Source organism: Balaenoptera borealis, assembly GCF_965194805.1.
Source record: "Balaenoptera borealis genome assembly, chromosome: 7".
Lineage (NCBI taxonomy): Eukaryota > Metazoa > Chordata > Mammalia > Artiodactyla > Balaenopteridae > Balaenoptera > Balaenoptera borealis.
Window position 1 is genome coordinate 111,914,654 of NC_138864.1, and position 15,103 is coordinate 111,929,756.

The 15,103-nt window shown below is 39.2% G+C and overlaps 2 protein-coding genes across 20 annotated transcripts in view; one reads left to right on the forward strand and one right to left on the reverse strand.

Moving 5' to 3' along the window:
- Nucleotides 1–15,103, forward strand: part of CALD1 (caldesmon 1) — a 182,559-nt gene that overhangs the window by 131,642 nt on the left and 35,814 nt on the right. The window lies entirely within an intron of this gene.
- Nucleotides 1–15,103, reverse strand: part of CYREN (cell cycle regulator of NHEJ) — a 215,986-nt gene that overhangs the window by 9,176 nt on the left and 191,707 nt on the right. The window contains exon 7 of the transcript XR_014246379.1: nt 8,902–14,717. The gene's annotated coding sequence lies outside the window, so the exon portion shown is untranslated. The remainder of the gene's footprint in view (nt 1–8,901; nt 14,718–15,103) is intronic.

The window sequence follows — 15,103 nt, forward strand, 5'->3', positions numbered from 1 at the left end:
GTTCTGAGACATTCAATAACCAAATTGAACTGTTATTTTTTGTTCACTTTTTGGATATTTTTATCAGTTGGGCAAGTGGTTAACATGTCTGGAGATAAAATAAAATCACTTCAGTAGATGCTTCTGGATACATCCCTAGGTGAGTTTAGGTTAGCTACAAAGTAGATTAAACTAATTTAGAAACCTAACTCTGAAACTAGAAGTAAAAATGACAAGACTGCCCATGATACAGTGAAATTAGCTATTTTTGGTTATCTTAATGATTTACCCCATGAGTTACAGAATCTGTTTTGACTAGAGCACATGAAAATATTTCTAAAGGACCAGCTAAGTCAAACTTGCTTAGTTTACTTACTTGTACTGAATTATTTTTGCTTTCCACAGACATTGCAGAAGGCCCAAACCAATAGTAGGCTTGATAGTGAGAGGACAGAGAATATAGAGGGATATAAGGACTTTATAAGGGCTGATGATACAAGAGGGAGTTATGGGGGGAAAGGCATGCACCAGAGTAACAGGAAAACAAAGAGTTTCTGCTCTGTTCATGAGCCACACCAAGGCCAATCATGTGACAGGAACAGAGACAGGCTGATGGCAGGTGTGCAGGTGCACTTACTCATGCACACATAAGCTCTTGCAGCAGGCCAGGATCCACAAACAGACTAGAAAACACTGGTTGACTCAGTTTGACTTTAGTCCCTGATTACTGACTATATTCAAAAGTCAAATATCTTTCTTGTCCATAACCATTTGGTTCTTCTTACCCAGGAAAACATACATTTTCCAGCTCTAAACTCAAGGGGACTTTCTGTACATAGTAGCAACATAATGCCATCTACAGAGAAAATAGCATTCAGATGAGAAACAAATTTACAATAAATGCATTAAAACGTTGGCATCTTTGGCCAGTGAGCTAAATTTTCCAGGTACCTACCCACAGAGACGCTGGCAAGATGGCTTTGACTAGTAGCTGTTTCCAACTTCTGGTGGGAAGGAATTGAGAGAAATGTGAGGTATTGGCGTTCTACCTCCTGTATTTTTTGCTAACCCTCTTCTATCTCCAAGCAGAGCCTGGAAGCTGCCACTAGCACTCCCAGGTCGGATTAATATGACTCTGTTCCATCACTTCGTAGTGTTGAAGTTCAGACTTGAGAGGTCCTTTCTTCCCATGGTGAATGATCAGGCTTCAGCTCCTGGAACTCATGGTCAGAGCAAGGCCCATGGCCAGTGCAGTATGGCCGTGGGCACAGCCAGGTTTCCTGACTCATATTCACAAGCCGGTGTGGAGTGTCTGCCTTCTTGGAGACTCACAAAGCTTCTGAATGACTGTGTGTGTACGCCACACACTTGCCTTTGGGACATCATTTGGGGGTGGCTTCTCCCACTGACAATGCTCTAATAACTTTAAATGTCATTTTCTCGGTAAATACTCCTGCGCCTAATATAGAATTGTTGGCCTTTCCCTATTCACTAAACTGAGTCACATTTCATTGATCTGTCCTTTAGGAAAGCATTGTTGTCCTATATTTGACACTATGACTTTTTTTTTTTTTAATTTATTTTTGGCTGCATTGGGTCTTCGTTGCTGCACACGGGCTTTCTCTAGTTGTGGCAAGCGGGGTCTACTCTTTGTTTTGGTGCGTGGGCTTCTCATTGTGGTGGCTTCTGTTGCTGCGGAACACGGGCTCTAGGCATGTGGGCTTCTGTAGTTGTGGCACGTGGGCTCAGTAGTTGTGGCTCACAGGCTCTAGAGCGCAGGCTCAGTAGTTGTGGTGCAGGGGCTTCATTGCTCCGTGGCGTGTGGGATTTTCCCGGACCAGGGCTCGAACCCGTGTCCCCTGCACTGGCAGGCGGATTCTTAACCACTGCGCCACCAGGGAAGCCCCAACACTAAGACTTTTAAATGGCTTCATGTTGACCTATTTGTCATTTCCATATTTGTTTCAGTTAAATCCATATGAACTTAGGCAGTTCACCTCATATCCAGGGAACTGAATTAGCCTTCATCATTGTTAATTAGCCATTGCTCGGTGTCTTATGCCATATGCCTTTCCTGAATTCATTACTAAAAATACTTATCAAATACCTACAAACACGTTGGGGAGGAGGGCTAAAAATATGTATAAAACATGACTCTTGATTTCAACAGACATGACATAGTATGAGAGATAGGATGATACACAAATAACAATAAGGCAATATTGACAAATATCTGGAACAACAGCAACGATTTCACAGGAGGGAAAGAGTTCCTTCCAGTTGACCTTCATTACGTCTGGTAAGACCTCACACAGGTTTGAGCTGGCCATGAGGGATAGAGAAGAGCCCTCTAGGTAAAAATGAAGAGGAGGGAGGAGCACGGTCAAAGAAAAGAAGGCAAGAGAGTATAAATGAAGTTAAACTAATAGGAAATGAAGCATTACTGATGCTTATTATGCTTTCTGGCCCTGGCACCTTCACTAAGTCCATATTTCCAACCATGTGTGACTGGTCCTGAGGGAAGAGCAGGAGTTCCGCCCCCAGAGGGGAGGGCGGCCCCTGTCCTTTCACATCCTTGCAGTTTACTTGTAACTGGGTAAGTGCATATACCGATGGTATAGCTTATCTAGTTTAAAGTAAACTAACCTTCATGAAATGGACTCAGGTTTCTGGACTTAAAAGGATTTCTGCAGAAACTGCAGGTTGAAGGAAACACTGACCACATGAGTCCAGGAAGACTCTGAGAACGCGGTGGAGCTGTCACTAATGCTGTGAGTGTGTATGAGCGCTTAGCTTCTGAGCCACGCACTTCACCTGTGCCTTTCAGCAGAGGAGAGCTGTCCACAAAGAGCGGGGAATAGAACTGCTTTTTAGAAGAAACTCATGCAGCAGAGAGATCTTTCGGGAAATGACCCCATTGCTTTGTGATTTTTTTTTTTTGTCCAAACAGATGTAAACATGTAACCTACCTAAGAGTATTGATCTTCACACCTCACCTTGGAACCAACATTTTCTTATCTATTTAAAAATCTCCCAAGTAAAACATCTCAGTGGAGATGTTTATTAAAAATGTAAAACTGCCTTTGGATGACTCTGAACGAACAACTAGTTGATATCAGGACAGACATAAATTTCCTAAAGTTTACAGAAAACTGCATGGTTGGTGGGGCAGATTGGCTGTATTAGTATCATGCTTCAAATGCCAAGCCAATGATGTGTTCTTTCCACTTGTCTCTATGTATCTTTTAGGGGCTTTTTTAAAAAATTAAGTTATTACTGTCATTTAAAACCAAATTTCAAAATAAATTGAACTTATAGCCAGATTTTCAAATTACTTATCTCAGTGTGTTAAACTAAGAGTTTTCACAAAAGATTTTGTGAACATTAATAAATTAAACTTACTTTAAATATGTTTTGTTTTGTTGTCATATCTTTTTCCTGTGTTATAAATCTATAAACATTTAAACAGCACTACATGTATATAATTTATAAATAAGTTACTATATATGTGTATATCTGTGTATATATATACATATATATGCATATATGTGTGTGTGTATATATATATATATATACACACACACACTATATATATATATATATATATATATATATATATATACACATATATATATGCTTAAATTTTTTCACTGATGGTACACTATAAAAAAATTTCAGGACCTTTGGCTGAGATCAGGGATCAGCAAACTTTTTTTGTAAAGGGCTAGATGGTATATATTTTCAAATTTGTGGGAAATATACTCTCTGTCGTAATTACTCGACTCTGACATTAAAGGGTGAAAGCAGCCATAGACAATCCGGGAATGACTATGTTCCAACAAAACTTTATTTACAACAACAGAATGTGGGCCAGATTCGGCCCTTGAGCCATAGTTTGCCAATCCCTGGCTTAGATGACTGGAGCTCTTTGTTAATCTACAGAACACCCTAAGAAAGCTGATACAGTGTCATAGGTTAGAAAGAAAACAAGTATGGGATCTAAAGACCTGGGTCTAGTCCTGATTTTGTAGTTGCTTGAGTCACTTCACCTCTTCAACCCCAGGTCACCATGTGTAGCATGGATTGAAAATAACCTCCAAAATTCCTTCTAGTTTAATGATTCTGTTGTTTTACTATCTTGCCAGCTTGCCACAGTGGTGGATTGCACCTGGGATCTGATTAACAAGCAGAATAAGTAAAAATTTGATTTACTCTATGTGGGCAAAGTGAGTACAAGACAGTGGAGAATAAAAAAGGACAAAATGCCACTCTGAAAAATTGGAAATCACAGCTTATTGCTCTTGAAGGATCCTCCACAGTGCTTCTGTTCTAAACGATCGTAGGATTTGCTGAACTGAAGTCTCCTCTTGCAGCTAAGATTTATGGAGCCCTTGATATTGGGTAGCTAGCCCTTTATTTCTCAGGGAAAGCTGCAGAGTGACATGAAACACCTGGAGTGGAGACTGAAACTAGAAAATCCTCCCTGTGTGTTTCCATAGGGCCACCGCAATGGAAGGAGTACCCCTCTTAAGCTTTGTAAAATGGTTGGTTTACTCTTCCAGTTACTGGAAGCTGTCCTTCTGTATGTGCCAAGCACAACTGGAGCCTCACTAATACCTTTCATGTACTCCAAGCACCGGCCAGACTGGATTGTTTGCTTTCTCATGTCCATATTTCCTGACTCTGCAGCCTTGCTATTGGAGCTCTCTGTATGTGGAAAGATCCTCTTCTGTCCCCCCGGCCCCAATCCTAAAAGATCTAGCTCAGGTACCACTTTCTCCACGAAGCCTTCTCTGATCCCTTAGCTGGAATCGTCTTCTTCCTCCTCTAAACTTTAGATCACTTTATCAACATCTTCTATGATATTTACTGCATTCTATCTATTATTATGTTCTTACACCTGTCTTAGCTTCCCTACCAGATTATAAACTCTTTTCAGGGTTTTCACCTTAGTTTCCACCCTCAGTGGCTTGAATAGAGTAAATACTCAATAAATGTGTGTTGGATGAATGCATTAATTCCAGTCACCTAGGTGTCAATTTGCATGTTAGAGTAGCATTACCAACCAGCACCCCAATTCTGTAAGTTAAGAAGCCACATTCATATCTGGCACATCGGCCACCAGCACCTCCTCAGAATCTAGGCTGTTCAGAGCCCATCACTCTGATGTCCCACTTGAATTTAACTGTCCTCCCTTCAAAGTCTAGGTGCTACGGGGATCAGTGGTTTGGTTGTAGAGAGGAATATACACAAGATCAGAAACCGATAAACCAATGCCAGTGCTGTAACTTTGTAATTTATAACTAGAAAAAAATATTTTTAGAGTAAAGTCAGTTATCTCCCCTACTGAAGCAGTGCCTCCTGTACTAGGTAACAATTTTAAAGAACTAGTGACTGTATTGGTTTATACTCTATTGTTGGGGTGTCGATCTGCTGGTGCAGGACAGGTACCTCAAGCAATTTAAGTGCTATCTAAGAATGTCTCTAATGCCCATGTTTCTCTCTCTCAGAGCCCCGGCTGTCTGATTCTTCAGCTGTCGGTGATCTAATTCAGTTAACACACACACAAATGTGGGAGTTTAGTTATTTAATATTACTTTATCTGTTTAAATGTTCACATTTTTATAGGGGTCTTCTATTAACTTTAACTATGGAGGTCTTTATTTGGTTTGGTTTGGTTTGGTCAGGCTGGCTGTTTACCAAATCACAACAAATAGGTATCTGCTTTATTCCTTCCACGTGGAGCAGGCCGCATCGTAGGAAAGGTTTCTGTTGACTTAGGAAGATGATCCACCAAGTGCAGAGCAGAGTCCTTGACTTCTTTGCGTAACAGTAGGGAGGTTGGACCCATTAACAGCCATTGGCTCCCAAGTCCCCTACAAGAATAAATGTTCTTCACATAGGTCCAAAGTTCAGGATTTGGCCTTTCATTTTTCCATTTCCTGTCTCTATTCAAGGTTTGTCTTTCTACCTTCTACCACTTGTAAACAAAACTCTGCAGTTCTAGCTATGAGCCAGCTGGATGTTAGGTAAGGTTGTGTAATACCGCTGGAGTTGGGGAGGTAGTAATCACCCCAAAATATGCTTTCTTGTTAGAATAACGGTCCCATCACTCACCACAGTTGCTGGAAACAATGCTCCAGTGTCATATCTATCAGTATATTTGAGCTTTCTGTTTCTGAAGGAGAGAGGAAGGACAAAAGCGGGGGTGGGGTGGGGGGGAATGATGGGAGGCCATGCCACCCCAAGGGAAATGGAGCCAAAAGAGCACTGGGAGAGAGGAAATGAATACTAAATCTTTTTCCAATTAAGAAAAATGAGAGTGGAAGCAGGAAAGCTCCAGAGGGCACTTTTGAGGGAGGAGAAGATCATAAAAGGCCTGTTATGAAAATCCATTACCCATAAATTTCCCTGCATTAAGCACTGCCTGTGTAGAGAGGATGCTGAGAATCCTCTCAGCTGACATAGGACATGTGACTTCAGTTAGCAGTACCCACATGCCATGTACCATTTCCGTCAGCATGTCTGAAATACCGCTTTCCCTTACAGGAATGCCTTCTAATTAGTCACAGGTTCATAATCTCCACTTAAGGACATCTTGTTTTTGTTTTCCCAATCACTTTGTTTCTTTTGTCCAGTGTTTAGCAATGTGATAGCAGTACCATAATTCAAAGCCCCACCACGTGAAATTATGAACCTTTGTACTGCATCACACAAATATTTCAAATTTGGGGGTAATATTTTAATTTCTAGATCACACTAAGTATAAGACTCATCTAAAATAGTTCATTTTTTTACAGTTGAAGATGGCAATGGAAGTTTCTGTTTCTAGGAGATTGTCTTTGACCGTGAAAAGAATCTGCTTGTTTATATATCTGTGGTCAGATGCAGTTGCATCCAAGTCGGCCGTTGGACATGTGGAGGTTTACCTGCACCCCGCTCTAAGGCAGTGTTTTTCATCAGCTGTATATCCATGTTCAGACCTACATGCAAGAGAAAGTACTGGCAGAATGCAGCATTGCCAGTCATAGGCACCCAGGTCTGATGAATTGTTTTATCATGTTTTACTTGAAAATAAATTACCTAAGCCCAAGGTTCATTGTCCACATCTACTATGCACATTAAACCAAGATTGTCCTTTAATAGATACAACAGTCAGAAAACAACCCCAAATCAGATTTTACTTTTGAATGACAACATTTTTAAAAGCCCAAGTTTATTAATGATCATATTTTATTTAAGTTTCTTATTAGACAAAGAATCCTAGGTTGGGGATGAAGAAAAGGTAATGTTTATGAAAACATAGGTAGTAATTGGGTTTATCCTGTATCAGCCACATTTTATACCAGTTGAATTTCAAATCAGAGTTAAAGGAGAGGAAAGTTTGGTTACTTTATTTTAATTATCTTACTAGCCACTTAAACATTTCTCTTACTCCTTGTCATTCATTTCAAATCAAAGCTTAACTTGACTTATCAAGTGAGGAGTAAAATATATCTTCTCCATCATCAATCTTCTCTTTCCATATCTACACTTTCTAAACATTTATAAATTAAAAACTGAACTGTTTGTATCTGATCAAGCTTATCGTTTGAATAGGGTGGGATAGTGGGAGTGGTGCAAATTCGGTCCTGTTTGTAACAGAAGAAATAGATTTTAGTTTATCTCAGGAAACTGCCATGGAATTATCCCTCCAAAATCTGTGTTTAGTAGATTTGACAGATGCATTATTCCTTTAAAATATAAATGTGAAAAAATAACAATTCAGTAAGAAATAATCCAGATTCTATTCATTTTATTTCTACTGAATATCTATGGACTTTAAAAAAGAACATGGCACCAGTTGAATAAAAAGTTAGACATTTATCTCATCCAAACTATAATCTCAAGAAATGTTTGGGAAATCCTGTATCTCATCTGTCATTATAAACTACAGCTATTCATATAAACATAGATGAATCTCAAAAGCATAATGTAGGGTGAAAGAAACTAATCGCAGAATGCATATAGTATGATTATATAAAGTTCGAGAAGGCAAAACTAAAAAATGAATTGTTTAGGAATGCATCCCTTGTGGGTAAACTACAAAGAAAAGCAAGAGAACAATTAAAATTCAGGTTAGAGGTTATTTGGAGGCATTTAAAAAGAGATAGGAATGGGGTTGAGGAAGGGCACATAAGGATCTTCAAAGTGCTGGTGCTATTTAAGCTGGGTAGTAGGTACTTGGGTGTTTGGTTCATTATTCTTCTTTTACGTGGTGGTGTACTATACACTCATTCATAGGTACAATATATTTCATGCTAAACGTCTTTTTAATTTAAAATACTGACCCGAAACAGTTAGAATTCATCTTTTTAAAATTTCCTGATACAAATGACTATCTGTATCAATTCAGCAATGAGTCTCTAAGCTTAGGGGCCTGCCTGTCCCAGAGCAGGACCGTCCTGAGAACTGTGTTCCCGTAAGCCCTAGTCAGCCATACAACCCTGAGGCAGAATCAGAACTCGCCCTACTCCCGGAGTTCCCTCTAACCATACATGACCAACCAGAGCTGACCTATTTGTTTGCCAGGACATCACAGTCATAAAGATACTAAGAACCAGCCTTCTATGAGAGTGTGTGGAGGCAAGGCGAAGAGGTTTTTCTCCCACTGCCTGATGTTGTTTCTTTCTACTCTGTTCCGCGACACGTTTCCCCACCATGGTCTGTGGTTATAGAAACTCATGTGATTATGGGATGTCACCATTATATAAAGCATATGGTAGGCTGCTGGTGATAACTTGTGGTGAACAACATATATGAGAACACTGAAGTGTGCAAGCACACAGTGTCTTACTGTTGAGAACCAAAATTTATGGCTGGTTTGCAAACCTTAGTAACTCTCAAATGTGTGTGTGTACAGGGAGATGGGGTGGGACATACCTCTCTTCCTGGGTAAATTTCTTTAGAGTAATGTATCCCCTTGCATGCTTGCACTCCCATAAAAGGCACACCCCTGACATAGCAATGAATCCTTCAGTGAAATTCAGCATATTTTTACCTTCCCTACCAGAAAAAAAAAAAAAAAATATATATATATATACATATATTCTAAATGAGGAGGGCTTTCTTTCATTCTATCCTATATTAATTACTAATAGACCGATTGACTATTAGCTATTAATCCATTTCTAAACATATTTTGACCTGAAAATATTTTTATTTTCTTGATTTTTTTCCTCCACTGTAATTTTTAATGCCTTTCTTTTAAGGAATCCAAGGGAAAAACATTCAGAATTGGACCTTATGTGCATTAAATGAAACCACAACATTTTACAGATACCACATATACATAAACAAAATCATATTTAAGAGCCTGGAATGTATCTATAAACCTCTTTTAACTTTCAAATATACAGTAAATCTGCAGAGCAAATATGATTCATTTCAGCAGGTCAGGATTTTCCCTCCTGATCACAGCATTGCCTGAAATTTTACTAAGAGCATTTGAGCAATTCGCAGGGCCAATTGGATATGTTTGGAGAATCGCTTGCGTTTCATATTACGAAAGAAAATCACTGGGGTTTTTTGGCACATGAAAAACAATACTGAAAGTATGTATGAATCATTTTTCCTCCTAATAGTTGATGACCACATTTTCAACCCACATGAGGCTTTAACTCTAAGTTGGATCCCATATTAAGACCCAGGCTAAGACAATGACATTGGCAGAACCAAGAATGATGGAAATCAAAGAAATGTAATTGACTAAGAAGTCCTTTGCAGATGTGAACCCCAGTCAGTCTTCCTCCTGAGTCTGGCCTGCGTGGGGAATGCACAGCTGCAGAAAGCTGGGGGCAGGATGGTGTTCGGGATTGAGTGTCACAGTTACAACCTGGAATCTTTTTCAACCAGCACCACCTTCTATCGGATGACTCCTTGCATGAAAGAAGAGGTACAAAGGGATGCAGGGAGATGAAAGCGGATCTTAGGGTTCAGCTAAGTGTCTGCTGGCCTATAAGTTACTGTGAATTCACAGATGATGAACTATTGGTAGGAGTCCTTCTTTCAGGTAGCGAATTTATTTGTTCTGTTGGAATTTTAGGTGCAACATTCTCTTTTTAAAATATAGGAATGTGGCAGAAGTAATTAAGGAAAACAGAGAGACTTGGAAACTTTGATCTGAATGGGGATCTCTATAAGTCTTTTGTACACAGGCCTCATTTTAGTGCCTTGAGCCTTTTATTTTCTCCGAGGTTTTCCTCACTTAACCTGTGGGTTTGCGTGTGTGTCTGTGTATGTGTATGTGTGCTTACCAAGCACAAGGAATGTTAAAGGATGCAAAAGAGCTTGAAGGGGACAAGTCAGAGTCTGTTCGGTGGCACTCTGGTAATCTCTTTCTATATACCAGTGGTTCTCTAGTGGTGAAGTTATTGGAAGAGATTCCTAAATTTATTTTCTGTAGTCTGATAAATAACTGTTTCAGGTATGAAAGACTGCTCTGCAAAAATGTATAAATGCAGTGGTTTATAAGATACAGATTCCTTTTTTATGCAGTGTTGAGTTTATAGACTTTATAAAACATTTTTAATAAATAACAAAACTATAAGCAACTGTCATGATATTTTAATTCTTCTTGATATTTTAAAGAGATCCACATTCTTTAAATGTTAGTAACCATTGCTGTAAGATATAGAAAATTAAATCTTTTCTTTAGTGCTCTTAAACTTGTAATAAAATCAACCCCCTCATAAAACTGGTTATTGCTTGTTCTTGTTCTATTTTTAAACATGGTTTCCTGATAAGAGATCTTGTCTTGTTAATAAAATGTTATTGCCAGCATTTTTACTTGAAAACTTTAAGGATCAGGTACTGGAGTCTCAAATCAGAAAATAGCAAAATAAAAAAAACCAGACAAAATGAAAGGAAATGAGAGTAACATTCTTCACACTATGGAGAACACAGGGTTAAAAAACTCTGTACTGTAGATGAAATCATAGTGAGAATTTTGCCAGTGTTGAGCAAGTCTTGAGAAATATTTATTGGAGAAGATGGGGTGAGGGGGACATTGGGGCAAGGTGACAGCTAGTGCCTTGCTCCTGTGTCTTACTGTGGAAGCCTCTGCCACTTCCTCTTTATCTCATCTAGTGTACATTTAGACCCTGGCCCAGCCAAATGTAAAGACGCTGAGTCCTCAGTGGTTTCATTATTTGCCATGTCTGCAATACTTTTATTTATTTGAACTTTCTATCTAAAAGGCACAGCTTGTAACATGATTATAGTGTTACTTGAATACACTGAGGCAGTAGAGGTCTGGTGGTAAAGACTTAAAAAGTCTTTGGTGTGAAAGCCACAACATTCCAAGAGAGTTTTCCCATTGCATAGACCTGTTTTTTCTTATAATATAACACCAGGATATTTAGGCAGTGGTTCTGGGAATGGAAGAAAAGCCAGACCTTTCTGCTTTTTTCATACCACTGACACAGTCAAATAACATCATGTAATTATTACGGACTTCTGAGATTGTTCAGCACTTATTGATACACACACATACACACACACACACACACACATACACAAGATCATCTCTCTCCCGAATATTTGATGAGCCATTTTGCTGCCAGCAGCACTGGGCTTCCGGCAGTAAGGTCAATCATACCTTTCTCCAAGTGGTCTCTAAGAGATGAGCAAAGGCAATTACCCAGAAACAAAGCATAATACTCCAGAGTAAACCTGCTGACCCCCAGCCTGGGTGGGAAAGTCAATTGAACATTTTATTTAATAAAAGGTGCCTTACATATCATTTGGGATTACTCATTTTTTAAGTAAAATGCATTTGATTAAAACTCTAATAAACATAGTTTAATCTTTCTCAGATGACTCAGAGGAACTTCGAGTCCTCCGCTGCTCTGAATCATCTGGGAACATCAGTTGTCTTTATAGTGTACGATACAGTAGACTGGTTACTGCCAGCATCTGCTGAACTTTCACAGAAAGAACAAATGGATTGTTATGCTTTTATTACAACCCAGCGGGTGGTTAGGTATGAGATTTACTAGTCAGCAGCACTTCAAATACACTTAAGTCTGGTGTGTGAAAAGTTAGAACGTTAACGTTTTGTCTTCAACTGAAGCCTAAAGCAGAGTTGTTGTGCTATCATGTGGACATATTAAGGATGTTGTGTTCTCATCTGTCTTTTGGGATAAATTCTTGTTATGGTGAAATTAGCACTCATACATTGCTGATGTTACATACCTTTCTGGAGGGCAAATTGTCAGTGTTTAACAGGAGCCTTTAAATGAGCATATCTTAAACTCAGGAATTCTAACTTTTGAGAATTTTTCCTAGGTAAGTAATTGAACAAGTGGTAAAAGTATATCTATAGTGATGTCCTTTACAGCATTGTTTATAAGAACATAAATTTGGAAAAATCTTAACTGCCCATCAGTAGAAATCTGGTTAAATAGATTATAGTACATCCACCTACATACATCCACTACGTACATCTAGTCATAGAATACTGTGTTGCTGTTGGAAATTATATTTTGCTAATGTGTTAAAATAGTCCTAAATAAGGTAAATTAAAGAAGCTGTTTCTAAAGTAGTATATATAACATGATCCCACTTTGTTAAAAATTAAAATATCTATGCATGCAAAGGAAAAGTTCTGGTAGAATACATTGAATGTTAATCATGTTCATATCTGAGTGGTGGATTAGGGAACTGATTTTTACTTTCTCTTTTGTACATTTTTTAATGTCTGGTTTAAGAAAATAATAAGTGCATGTTACTTTTAGAATCAGAAAAAATTTAACAACTAAGGTTTTTCAATTTTGAAAGAAAAGTAATAAACCTCTGGTAGTAGTATGAAGGGTAGTTGCCGTGGGAGAGGCCTGAAAGCTAAGCAACCGCTGTGTGCTCTGCCCTCTGAGGACTAAAGTAGGGAGGCCCACATTTGAAGAATTTCTATACATATCAAGTCATTTGGCATGGGCACAGTTTCACTTACAAAGTCAACTGATATGTTATTGAGCCAGCAGCCGGGCACGTTCTGATTCAAAATGCCATGAAAACATTTTGGCTCCTTTTTTGTTTTTAACTATGAAAACAATTTTAACATGTTTCTTTATTAGTAGCAATAAAAAGTCCTCAAAAATCTAGCTCTGGCAACTGTGTGTCCTAGGTAAGAGTCCACCCATGGAAAGTGATGATAAATTTTAAGCAGTATGAAGCAAGAAGAGTTAGCAGAGACAGAGGCAGCGATCTGGTTGTGGAAGGCCACGCCTCCGATGAGAAACCTAAGATGAAGGAAGACTGAGCGTGACCTGGCCGAGACAGAAGGCATATCTAGGTCGTGTCAGAACTAAAAGCCAACAGCATCCGCCATGAAGCACATTGGGTGGGTGGGAGGAGGGAGAGTAACACCCCTGAGATATTCAAGTATAGTGGGAAATAAAGGGCTTCAAATGAGATTCCATTTAGGAGCGGGGAGGGTTTTGTTGTTGCCATAGGGTGTCCCATATGGAGCTTTTATGCGTCTTGCTTGTCTTGGAAAAGGAAGGCCCCAAGTAATAGCCAAGACCTCATGGCTGATCCAGAGACGTAGAAGGGCAAATTAAGACTTTCTGTTTGATTAGCTTGGGAAGCAGTCATTAAGGACTCATTCTCCCTGCTGTGGTTAAAGCTGTCTACTGAGAAATAAGCCAAAGGAATATGAGGCCAAGAATCTGAAGACTGAAGCCAAACCACTGGGAAGGGCTTTCAACTGCAAACTACAATGTGATTGAATTAGAAAGGAACACTCAAATCATGTCATGCTGTCACCTCAAATTCAACAAGTCTAAAATTGAACTCATCTTTCCTCACAAAGCAGCTCCTCCACTGCACTTTCCTAATAACAACAAAATACTACACTGTAGTATGCCTTACCACAATACACCCATGATTTCATTTGATTGTCACCCACTTACAGACAAGGCAGTTTAATGCAGGCTAATCAAAGGGCTGCAAGCTGGGGAGAGACCAGTTCTAGAAACTCGGTTTTCTGAGTATTAACCTAGTTATCCTTTAACTATATCACACTGCCCTTCTCTCCATATTTGTGGAAATAAACCAGTCAGCTTTATAGAATTACTAAGTGACAGTTTATTTATATTGGCATTTGAATATTGCACACTAGCACATTTTAGCAAGTATGAAGTCGGAGTTTCTTAAGTAGCAAAGAACAAACCAACCAACCTTCAGAACTGTTCATCTTGTTTTTGTAAGGTCAAAAACATTCATAGCATTTGTATTATTGAAGTCAAAAGATAGGTAAAGTGAAGTACTGGATCTAAAAATACCTAGTTTGTAAATCTAACATGAGCAAACCATCATCAGTCATATTAGGTTCGTTTCGTTGGTATAAATTATATGATTCTGCTGTTTTGTTTTCTTTCATTTGTAAATTATTTTAGCTTCGTCATTATTGATAAGCATGAAACGTTTACATACCTGGATGTCTATTTGTAGATATGTAAGTAACGCTGTAAAACAGCGTGTTAACTCTCCAAGGTAAACAGCAGTCTGCTGCACAGTGCAGCGCCGCTGCGTTCCGTGCGTCCGTCGGGCCAGCTCGTTCCTGGGCCAGCCAGCGCTGCCATGCCTTCTCAGCGCGCCGTAGGTCCGTACACAGTCCTCCTTCCAAAACAGCCAGGTGACCACGCAGGCTATCTCCTCATGAGTCTGGGCATCTGGAGTTCCCCGGCTCCGATTCTTTACTGGGGAATAAATATTAGGGGAAACGTATCTAACTAGTGATATTGATTGTATAATTTCCCTAAGTAGTTCTTCGCTTCCGATAAACTAGGAAAGCTAAATACCATATATGCATGTGAAACCCTCTGCGCCTCTTCTGCCTGCCTTAGCCCTTAGGTTTCTATCTAAATACACACCCGTGGGCTCCCAAGATGTGCCCAGCGTGTGGGTAGTGGGACACTGAAGCAGTTTTAGAACAAAAGAGGGGGCCTTAGAGGGCGCTGCACTGACTGTGAAGCCTCCTATCAGTTGTCAATAACACTTTTCTTCAGTGAAAGTGAACAAAAAGGAAAAAATTAAATCCAAGCAAAGAGGATATCCTGCTCTGGATTTTAGTTAGCTGTTTGGC